Source organism: Arachis ipaensis, chromosome B2 (assembly GCF_059453495.1).
Source record: "Arachis ipaensis isolate K30076 ecotype BB chromosome B2, ASM5945349v1, whole genome shotgun sequence".
NCBI classification, from domain to species: Eukaryota; Viridiplantae; Streptophyta; class Magnoliopsida; order Fabales; family Fabaceae; genus Arachis; species Arachis ipaensis.
Genome location: NC_142437.1, coordinates 68058630 through 68071010, shown reverse-complemented (window position 1 = coordinate 68071010; position 12381 = coordinate 68058630). Strand labels below are relative to the sequence as shown.

At 37.1% G+C, this 12381-nt stretch overlaps 1 non-coding gene across 1 annotated transcript; it reads right to left on the bottom strand.

Moving 5' to 3' along the window:
• Nucleotides 1–11959: 11959 nt before the first annotated feature.
• On the bottom strand, nucleotides 11960–12067 carry LOC148574253 (small nucleolar RNA R71). Its single transcript, XR_015905989.1, has one exon. It is a non-coding gene; the product is annotated as a small nucleolar RNA R71 (small nucleolar RNA).
• Nucleotides 12068–12381: the final 314 nt, after the last annotated feature.

Sequence of the window (12381 nt, the reverse complement as noted above, 5' to 3'; positions counted from 1 at the left end):
CTTCATGGCTAATAACAAAACACTTCATTGTAATTCCTAGGGAGACGACCCGATGTTTAAATACTTCGGTTATTTTTATTGGAGTTTGTACTTGTGACAAACAATTTTTTGCATGTGAGAATTCATTATTGGTTTAGAACTATACTTGCAACGAAAATTTATTGTGAAATTCTTTACCGACAAATTTTCTCACATCAAAACTCAATTGACAAGAGAAAATATGTGAGAAGAAAAGGAGTAAACAAGACCTTACTACTCCAGCAAAAGAAACAACTAGTTTGATTAAAGACTTAATGGCAGAATCTACCAAAAAGTCTTGTAGAAGGACTTTGTTTAAAGGATTTGCTGGCACAGAAAATACAATCACACAACCAACAAGTACAGTAAAATTGAAGACAACCTAAATGTAAGTCTTCCTTACGATATAGTCACTTCCATGAAGGAGGCATCCAAGTTATTACCAGAAGAGACACAAGTCCCGAGGTAACGAGAAAAATCAAAAATAAAAAAGCAGACCAGAGTTCTAACCAACCTCCAAAGTATCACTCCTACACTCCATTTTGTATTTTTCTAGTGAAGTATATACAGAAAATATGCTACAGAAAAGATACCTCCTCCTCTACCAATTCCAAAGCAATAACGGAGGAAGTCGGACAGATTACTGTGAGTGCCATGAAGTTTATGACCACTCTACCAATGATTGCTATGATTTGAGAAATATGATTGAAAAACTGGCTAGAAAAATCTGGATACATTGCTACAATGACATTGGATTGCAAAAGAAGATAGGAATGGAAAGACAAAGAAAGATCACCAAAAATCTATAAGCACTCTAGATCACCGTGTCTACATTATCACAAGAGGACTTGCAGGAGACAGAACAATTAAAGTCCCTTTGGAAAAGAGTGAAGACGACTTGATATCCGACTTGACAGAAATATTCCAAACCATAAGGCAGCACGAGATGAGGCTAAATACCCTAAATTGCACCTTCACCATAGAAGCAGGGAAATTATGGGGTTTATGCTCACCCAAAGAGGGCAATGAAGCTAACCCAACCTACTTTAAAAGAGGTTCAATAATTAAATGGTAGACTTGCAGCTCTGGTTTCATTTTACTACAAAAGAGGCATGACTCCACATGGACCCAGGAATGTTGACAAGTCTTCTAAGAATTCGTAAAATTATTGTCTTAGCCTCTAATTCTTACCCAGCCTAAGAGCTCATTCTATATTTAGCTGTGACTGACAAAATAGTAGCCTCCGTACTTGGTGCACGAATCAGGATTTTGCACAGCTTAACTGGCAAGTGTACCGGATCATCCAAGTAATATCTCAGGTGATTGAGGATCGATCCCACGACGCACAACCTGAGATTTCGGCCAAGTGTGCGTGCCCACACGTCTGTACATACGCACAAGTACCCACACTTGCCTTCATTAAAAATGCAAGTGACTAGTGTTTTTGAGGGATTGGAGGCCCAATTATGATGCCTAGAGCTCATATTGCAAGGGGCAAACATTGGGGGAATCATAGCATATCATTATGAGTAGTTTGTAGATAGTAGTAGGAGGTTTTAGATTTAGTTTTTTTTTTAAGTTTTCTCTTAACTCTATTAGGGTTCTATTAGGGTTTACATTTCAAGTGCCATTTTCCATTTTTGATCTTGGAATTTTGGTTGCCTCCATTGTAAGTATTTCTTAATTACTACTTTTTATAGTTATAATTTTGATACTCTTTCTTGTAGTTAAAGTCATATTATTAATACATATACTTTTTGCAATTTTGATCTCTTATTGATGACTTTGATGATTGATGATTATTACATGATTGGTTGAGTTGCTATTGTTTCTTTTGATTAATTGTTGCTCATAGTTTCAAGCATTTTCTCAATTTTGGCATGATTTGTATTTATGCCCACCAAGTGTTTGTGCAAATGTCAATTTTGATTATGGGTTAAATTTACACCTCTTGGCTTGGAGAAAATGAGCATATGGGTTCCTAGAGTTGGAATGTCCAACATTTAGTGATAATTCTTGGATTGTTAATTGTTCTTGTCTCCACTAACACTAACTTGTTGCTAAGACAATTAGCACGTGAGTTAGGATTTGTGGATTAAGAACAACTATGCTCATTTGACCTACTCTTTGATGTAAGAGTTAACTAAGTGAGATTAATCCATTACAATTGTCATAGTTGTGGTTGCAACAAGGAAAGGATTCCCTAGCTCATCCCAAGCCAAGATTTTATTTATGCTTTGAACACACATACATCAATCACTTTTATATCTTACTTGTTGATATTACATAGATAGTTCTTTAATTCCCTTATTCGTTTATTACTTGCAATTTTAAGTGTTCCTTTATTCTTTTAATTGTTCATCTCTTTATTGAAAATCTCTTTTGCCTTCACAACCGAAATTCTGCACTCATTGATCACTAGTCCTTGGGAGACTACTCGGGAATTAAAACTCCCGATTTATATTTGATTTGAATTGTGACAATTTGTTCTTCTAAACTTTGGTATTAGTCGATTGTTGGGTTGGGGCTATACTTGCAACGCTAATTCCATTTTTGAGGAAAAATCCCTAACCCGCTTTGGGGCATCACCAAGTTTTTGGCGCCGTTGCCGGGGATGTAAGCGCAATGAGTACTATAGTTTTGGTTGTTGTGAATATGTGAATAGTGTGAATACTTGATTTTGTTTGTTACTTGACACTAATTGGTAGATGGCGCCTCTATCTAACTAGTAGTAGTAACTAACGCTTTTATTTGTCTAGTCCTAGGTAAATAGAGATAGTTAGGACATATATTCATTTGTTCATTACTTTTGTTAATACCATCGAGTCTTATCTTTTCTTTTCACCATGAGCTATCACCCTTTTGGCTTGGAGTTTGGTTGTTATCATGTTGTAGGGGATGATAATACCAACATCGGGTTGCATCAAAGTATGGGAGGCCAAATCAAGAGAGGGTCGCAAGCAAGCAATTCTTGGCAACAAGGACCTTTGCATGGGCCCTATGATCCTAATGCCTATCAACCTCTCATACCTTGTGGAACACCCCATTATCATAACCTTTCCCCTCCACATATGTATGCTCCATATCCTCTACATGAACCGCAACCACTAAGCGCCCAAGCCCCTTCATTATTTCAACCATTAACACCCCTTCATTCACCATACCAGCTGATGTGGTGGAAAGATTACACCATTGATCTAGGTTTTCACAAATTAGGATACTATCATTGAAAGTATATCCTAGACCAATGATCAATCGCCAAATTAAATTATTTAATCCAAAAAAATATGTCACAATTCAAACCAATTCAATTTCGGGAGTTTCAATCCCGTGTCGTCTCCCAAGGACACTTGAGACCAATGAGTGTGCAATCTTGGTTGTGAGGATCATGGGGTTTTCAATAAAGAGATAAACATATAAAGCAATAAAAGAACATGCAAAATTGTGATAAATAAACTAATAAAGGAATTAAGGAAATAACTATGTAATATAGACAAGTAACGTGTAAAAGGAACTAATGTAAATATGTATGAAAAAATTAAAGCATAAAAGGTATCTTGGCTTGGAGTGAGCTAAGGGTCCTTTCCTTGTTGGAACCACAACTATGACAACTAAAATGGATTAATCTCACTTGATCAACCCTCACATCAGAGAGTAAGTTAAATGAGCATAAGTGTTCTTAACCCACAAATCCTAAATTGCTTGCTAATTGTCTTAGCAACAACATAGGTTAGTGGGAACAAGAATAATTAACAATCCAAAATTGATACTAAATGTTGGACATTCCAACTCTAGGAACCCAATTTCTCACTTTTCCCAAGCCAAGAGATAGAAAACTAGCCCAAACTCATAATTGACATTTTGTCAAATACTTGGTGGGCATAAACCTTAAACATGGAAAAAATGAGAAAAAAGCTTGAGACCAAAAGCAACAAATGATCTCAATCAACAATAAAGACTCAAGAAAGCATGTAACAATCATCAATCATCAACTTCATCAACAAGAAATAGAAATTGCAAAAGAGAAGTAAAATTGAACTATAACTTGAAATAGAAGAAAGTGTAAGAACAATGTAACTATAAAGAGTAGTAACAAAGATATACTTACAATGGAACTTAGCAAAATCCAAGATCAAAATTGAAATGGCACTTGAATGCAAAAGCCCTAGTATAAACCCTAGTAGAGAAGATGATGAAAAACTTAAAGAAAACTATACTAAAAATTATCTACTACTACTCCTAAGCTACACTAATGTTATGCTATGTTATCGTCTTCATTCTCCCTTCCTTATGAGCTAAATGGCTTCAGAGATGGGCCTCAAATCCACCAAAATCGCGAGTCAGGTGCTATTTTAATGAAGGTATGTGCGTCCACCTGTACGGAGGCACTGACGTGTGCGTCCGCACACTCTGAAAAAATTCCGACCCGTGCGTACGCAAGGAAGTCGTGCGCATGCACACTAGGCGATGCTTGATTGAACGCACGCCGCGCACGGTGCGGCTCACGCGCACGCGTGGCTCTAAACTGGCAGCTGTGTGTATGCACGCATGTTTGTGCGTCCGCACACTAGGCTGAGCTCTTCTCCTTTGATTCTTCATGCTTCCTCCACTTTGAATGCTCTTCTTCCATTTCCTCCAAGCCATTCCTGCCTTATACCTCTGAAATCACTTACAAATAACATCAAGGCATCGAATAGAAGGTAATTGGAATAAAATTACTCAAATTAGGCACAAAAGAGCATGTTTTCATAATCAAGCACAAATTAGGAGGAAAGTTCAAATGCATGTTATTTAGTGGAATAAGTGCAAGTTTATATGATGAAATCCATTCAATTTCAACCAAAAATCATCATCAAATATGGATTCATCAATTCTTCCACACTTAAACACTAGCATGTCCTCATGCTAAACACACTCAAAGGAGATAGATGAAAGGAAAATGATTTATTTTATGTACTACCTAAATGCATGCAATTATCCTAAAGGTTACTACCAATATGTACTATACAAAGGGTTGGTAAAACAAACCATGAAATTCCAATCCATCACAAGCAGGCTTTAGGGCAAGTGCAAAGATTTCATGCACTAAAACCGATGTCCAAAGAATTGAATTGAACTTTTTGAAAGTTAATCAACAAACAACTTGCAAGAAGATATAACATGAGATGCAAGAACATAGAATTGAGCGATCGAACCCCTCACCGGATGTGTATTCACTCGATTCTCTTAGTGTTTAGGGCTTAATCACTCAATTCTCCTTTTATCATGCTTTTCAAAGGTTTGCATTTAATCTAACAATCAACTAGTATTTAATGCATGAAAGACAAATATCATGAGGTCTTTTGAGGGTTGTAATAGGGCCAGGGTTTAGGTAGGATAAATATGGTTAAGTGGACTTAAAAAATTAGTTCTTTGATTAGCTTAAGTGTCCACCTAATCCTATGTCACCTATATATTCATAACAAAGCAACCTATCTACCCAATTTCCTCCTACCTCACCTTACTCATGCATTTTCTTTTTCAAAACATGAACATATGCATCCTTGATTTCAACTTTTTATTTCACTTTCTATTATGCACAGTTTTTTTTCTCACAATGAGTTTCATGCCTTTATCACCAATGCTTTCCAACAATTCCCCCTACACTTAGAATATACAAACTAATCCACCGAAGCTAATCAAAGAGTAATTTAAGGACATCAATGGATTTTCGCTTAAGGGGAAATAATGTGCTACAATCAGAACAAAAGGGAATTATAGGCTCAACGGGGGTTCACAATGGTGAGTACAAGGGTTGGGCATATAGGTCGGTGAGTTTAACATCAAAGATGGCCTCAATCATGCTAAATACATCCAAACAACAAATACAGGACATAAAGAATCATGCAAATCAATGATCACAATAAAAAGGAGTAAAATCACACCAGAACAAACATTATAGTTGAAAAATACAACCATCTATCAAGGCTCAAATCTTACAAGGTATGTTGTTCTAGCTCTTTTCTATGTTCCATAAACAGAAAACTTCAAGCAAGTTGGACAGCACAAAATTTTTCTTCAATTCAACCGATGGTATGCCCTAAGAAAGATTTCATGAAAATTCCTTGGTGTTTCACCAAACTTATTCATTCTATCATGCAACATGCAAACATTAACTACCATATAACTATAAACTATAAAGAGATATATACACACAAACCAACTAAGATGCAATAAAGATAAAGCTACTAAAATTGAGTAAAAAAAACTAAAGAGAGTATTGCCAAGTGTTTTGAGAAAAGAAATTTTTACCCCCACGAAGTCGATCCTCCCCCACACTTAGTTCGTGTACAGTCCTCCGTGCTTGCTTCGGATCCGGGAGAATGAGAACCTCGGGGCCACCTCCAGCTGGTGGTATCGGGAATGGGTTAGTCACCTTCATCATACTCCTCCCCAACTAGCTCGGATGAAGTCTCAGGAATTGGGCCAGGATCTCTTCCTTCTAGCTTTGCCGCTATCCACTCAAAACGCTTGTGCTCCAATTGCTCCATACGGTGGATATCGTGCAGGATGTCTCGGAATAAATCCAGGAGAGACCAGAGAACCGGTAAAGGAGTCGATGAGGTTGGGAGACTTGAAGGTGGTGCTGCGGGTGCCATCCTCTTCGAGGGTGTCTTCTCTAATGATCCATCCAATTCTCCCCTCGGGATGAACTTGTTGCCTCTTAAAAACTTGAAGTGCTTAAGTTGCAAGGCTAAATCATGGACATGGCACCAATTGATTCATTAACACGCTTTGAATGTAATGGTCATTGAGGTTGTTGGCAAGAAATTCCATTAGCAAAAGAGTGTACAACAACGATAACTATTTATTCAAAGTGAAGTGTCAATTGCTCATCCTCAAGAAGCGGTAACGACATATGCAATGTTCTAAGGCCAAAAGATGTTTGATCAAGACATCATCTAAAGTTGAACAATTGGAAAGTGATTAGCAAATTCAAATTCCGAGTTGAACAATGACAATTGATTCTCATATAACACAATGCATTTGTAGTCAAAATTGCACATCAACAACAAGGACATGCATTGGTCAATTCACTTAACTACCATCAAAAGTCATAAATGAAGTTGCACAATTCATACAATATGCCTAACAAGAGATAAATTGAACACATATGATGGCCATGTCATATGAATCAAACAAAGTATTCATTGAGGCATTTAATCAAACATGTGGTATGCAATGTGCAACTTATCACAATTAATGCTCAAATTCAATCATAATTAACCCACAATCAAATATCAACACTTACAATACAAGGAAGAACAGAGAAAAGAACTAAATTTAATCTAAGCAACATGAAAAGAAAATCAAAACAATTGCAAAATTCAACAACAAAAAGAAAAGGGAAAGAAAAATAAGAACCTGAAAATTGAAGTTGAAACAAACAAGAATGAGGAGGAAAACAATGGCACTCTTTATAGCCACTGTGACTTGCGGCGGTTGGGTTTGCCGGAAAAACACCGGAGAGGAAAAACTCACCAGTGGTGAAAAGATAAAAGAGAAAAGAAAGAAGGGAAGAAAAGAAAAGAGAGGAGAGAAGAGAAAAATAAGAGAGAAGGGTGGTGGCGGCCGGACGGCAGCGGTGGCCGGCGGCAGGGTCACCTGGACTGAGGGCTGAGCTGAAAGGAACGGCAGCAGTGAGGAAGAAGATGAAAATAAAACTGCTGCTCAACAGGGCAAGTTGCGCTGTTAACGCCCAAAACAAGTCGTGTGCGGGCGCACAGGGGCCTGTGCGGATGCACAGAATGCAAGAATGAGAAGGGTTGCGAGCGTACATAGCATGCGATCGCTGCGACCAGAGCGGGGTATAAGCGTGTTCGGACGCACAGCAGGGAGCGTGCGCACAGAAGTCGCAAGATAGAGGGGTGTGTGCGTACGCACAAGATGCGAAAAGGGGAGGGATGCAAGCGCACAGGGCACGCGCTTGCTCTCACCAGAAGGGTGATAAAAACGCGTGCGGGTGCACAAAGGCGTGCCCGCGCACAGAAAGCCTCTTTTCTTTTGGAACGCTTGAGGTACAGAGTCATGTGTGCGTGTGCACACAGGTCCGTGCGCACGCACAAGGACAAGGATAGGGGGGTGTTGTTCACGTGCAAAACTTCTGATGATGCTCCCACCAGAGGGATGATGAGCGGATAATTTATACCCTTTTTGGCATTGTTTTTACATAGTTTTTAGTATATTTTAGTTACTTTTATTATATTTTTATTAGTTTTTATGAAAAATCACATTTTTGGACTTTACTATGTGTTTGTGTATTTCTATAATTTCAAGTATTTTCTTGTTGAAATAGAGGGACCTGAGCAAAAATCTGATTCAGAGGCTGAGAAAGGACTGCAGATACTGTTGGATTCTGACCCTCCTGCACTCGAAGTGGATTTTCTGGAGCTACACAAGCTCGATTGGCGCGATCTCAATTGCGTTGGAAAGTAGACATCTTGGGCTTTCCAGAAATTTATAATAGTTTATACTTTGCCTGAGTTTTGATGGCTCAAACTGGCGTCTAAACACCGGCCAGAGACCCTTTTATGGCGTAAAACGCCAGAACTGGAGTTAAACAACCAAACTGGTATCCAAGCAAGCGTTTAACTCAAGAGAAGGCCTATGCGCGTGTATAGCTCAATGCTCAGCCCAAGCACACACCATGTGGGCCCCAGAAGTGGATTTCTGCACTATCTGCACTTAGTTACTTATTTTCTGTAATCCCTAGTAACAAGTTTAGTATAAATAGCACTTTTTACTAATATATTCGGGGGATCTGATCGACCTTATACGTTTTATCATCTTTGGATTGGGAGGCTAGCCATTCGGCCATGCCTAGACATTTTTCTCTTATGTATTTTCTACGGTGAAGTTTCTACACCTCATAGATTAAGGTGCGGAGCTCTGCTGTTCTTCATGAATTAATGCAAGTACTATTGTTTCTCTTTCAATTCTCGCTTACTTCTTCTCCAAGATATACTCTCATACTTAATTCAGTTAAGTCAGAATGAAGGGGTGACCCGTGACAATCACCCACTATCTTCGTTACTCGCTTAGCCAAGATTCGCGTGCCTGACAACCACAAGCGGTCTACATAATGTTCAACGTAGTCATTGGACAACAACCGGAGTATATTCTCTTGGGTCTCTAATCCACGGACCGAGTCCGTGAGATTAGAACTTTCGTGGTAGAGGCTAGAACCAATTGGCAGCATTCCTGAGATCCGAAAAGTCTAAACTTTGTCTGTGGTATTCCGAGTAGGATCTAGGAAGGGATGACTGTGACGAGTTTCAAACTCACAAATGTTGGGCGCAGTGACAGTGTGCAAAAGGATAAATAGATCCTATTCCGACGCTAGTGAGAACCGACAGACCATTAGCCGTGCGGTAGCTAGACTTGGTATTTTTTATCCGAGACGAGAAATCTGACAGTTGATTAGCCGTGCAGAAACCGTACCTCGTATATTTCATCCGAGAGGATCATACAGATTGCCATGGAAGGGAGCACGCATGATTGTTAGAAGACAATAGGAAAGCAGAGGTTCAGAAGCAACAAAGCATCTCCAAATGCTTATCTGAAATTCCCACCAATGAATTACATAAGTATCTTTTTTTATTTTATGTTTTATTTAGCTTTTAATTATCAAAACCTCATAACCATTTGAATCCGCCTGATTAAGATTTACAAGATGACCATAGCTTGCTTCAAGTCGACAATCTCCGTGGGATCAACCCTTACTCACGTAAGGTATTACTTGGACGACCCAGTGCACTCGCTGGTTAGTTGTGCGGAGTTGTGAAAAGTGTGATCACAATTTCGTGTACCAAGTTTTTGGCGCCGTTGTCGGGGATTGTTCGAGTTTGGACAATTGACGGTTCATCTTGTTGCTTAGATTGGGTAATTTTATTTTATGTTTAAGCTTTTTATTTTTATTTTCGAAAAAAAAATAGTTTTCAAAAAATTCATAAAAATTTTTAAGAATGAATTCTAGAGCTTCATGAGATATGTTGAAGTCTAGCTGGCTTTTAAGCCATGTCTAATCTTTTGGACTGTGGTTTCCACTTTTCATTGTAGAAAGGACATGTCTGTATTTGTTATGCTAAAGCTTGGCTGGCCATTTGGCCATGTCTAATTCTTTTGGACCGAAGTTTTAGACTAACATTTCACGAATCCTGGAATTCTTATTAAAAATTTTGAATTTCTTTATTTTCTTTTTCCAAAATAATTTCGAAAAATATACAAAAATTTAATAAAATAAAAAAAATTTATGTTTCTTGTTTGAGTCTTGTGTCAAATTTTAAGTTTAGTGTCAATTGCATGTTTTTAAACTTTCTTAAAATTTTCGAAAATTCATCATGTGTTCTTTCTTGATCTTCAAGTTGTTCTTGATGATTTTCTTTGTTTGATCTTGTGATTTTCTTGTTTTGTGCTTTTTGTTGTTTTTCATATGCACTTTCGAATTTATAGTGCCTAAACATTAAAAATTTTTAAGTTTGGTGTCTTGCATGTGTTTCTTTTCTAAAAAAAATTTCAAAAGTATGTTCTTGTTGTTCATCATGATCTTCAAAGTGTTCTTGGTATTCATCTTGACATTCAAAGTGTTCTTGCATGCATTATTTGATTTGATCTTAAATTTTTATGTCTTGTGTTATTTTGTTGTTTTTCTCTTTCTTCATTAATTCAAAAAAATAAAAAATAATATCTTTTCCTTATTTTACTCATAAATTTCGAAATTTTTGATTGATTTAGTCAAAAATTTTTAAATTTAGTTGTTTCTTGTTAGTCAAGTCATCAACTTTAATTTTAAAAATCAAATATTTTTTAATTTCTTTTTCAAATCTTTTTCAAAATAAATTTCAATCATATCTTTTTAAAATTTTAATTTCAAAATCTTTTTCAACTAACTATTTGACCTGTTTGTTTTAATTTTAAAAAGTTTACTATTTCTTATCTTTTTCCCAAAAGAAATAAAAGCAAATTGAAAATTACTTAACTACTTTTTCACTTCTCATTTTCGAAAACAACTAACCACTTTTTCAAAATTCTTTTTAATTAACTAATTATTTTAAATTCTAATTTTATTTTATTTCTTTTCTTAAATTTCGAATTCTAACTTATAATTAAAATAAAAACAAAAACATTTTTCTTTTATTTTAATTAATATTCAAATACTCTCTCTCTCATCTCTTTCTATTTAATTACTAACACTTCTCTTCTACTCATAATTCGAACCCCTCTCTCTCTTCTCTGTTCGAATTACTCATCTCCTCTCTCTTTTCATTCTTCTATTCTTCTATTCTTATACTCACATAAAGGAATCTCTATACTGTGACATAGAGGATTCCTATTCTCTCTTTGTTCTCATCTTTTTCATATGAGCAGGAACAAGGATAAGGACATTCTTGTTGAAGCTAATCCTGAACCTGAAAGGACTCTAAAGAGGAAGCTAAGAGAAGCTAAAGCACAACACTCCGGAGAGGACCTTACATAAAATTTTGAAAAAGAAGCAGACATGGCAGTCGAACCCAACAACAATGGTGGAGATGTAAAGAAGGTGCTGGGTGACTTTACTGCACCAACTTCCGACTTCTATGGAAGAAGCATCCCAATTCCTACAATTGGAGCAAACAACTTTGAGCTTAAGCCTCAATTAGTTTCTCTAATGTAGCAGAATTGCAAGTTTCATGGACTTCCATTGGAAGATCCTCATCAGTTCTTAGCTAAATTCTTGCAAATCTGTGACACTGTTAAGACCATTGGGGTTAATCCCAAGGTCTATAGACTTCTACTTTTCCCCTTTGCTGTAAAAGACAGAGCTCGGATATGGTTGGACTCACAACCTAAAGAAAGCCTGAACTCTTGGGAAAAGTTGGTCAATGCTTTCTTGGCCAAATTCTTTCCACCTCAAAAGATGAACAAGCTTAGAGTGGAAGTTCAAACCTTCAGACAGAAGGAAGGTGAATCCCTCTATGAAGCTTGGGAAAGATATAAGTAATTGATCAGAAGGTGTCCTTCTGACATGCTTTTAGAATAGATCATCTTATGTATATTCTATGATAGTCTATCTGAATTGTCCAAGATGTCATTGGACCACTCTGCTGGTGGATCTCTTCATCTGAAGAAAACCCTTGCAGAAGCCCAGGAACTCATTGAGATGGTTGCAAAAAACCAGTTCATGTACACTTCCGAAAGAAATCCTGTGAATAATGGGATGACTCAGAAGAAAAGAGTTCTTAAGATTGATACTCTGAATGTCATATTGGTTCAGAATAAAATATTGACTCAGCAAGTCAATATCATTTCTCAGAATCTGACTGGATTGCAAGCTGCATCCGGCAG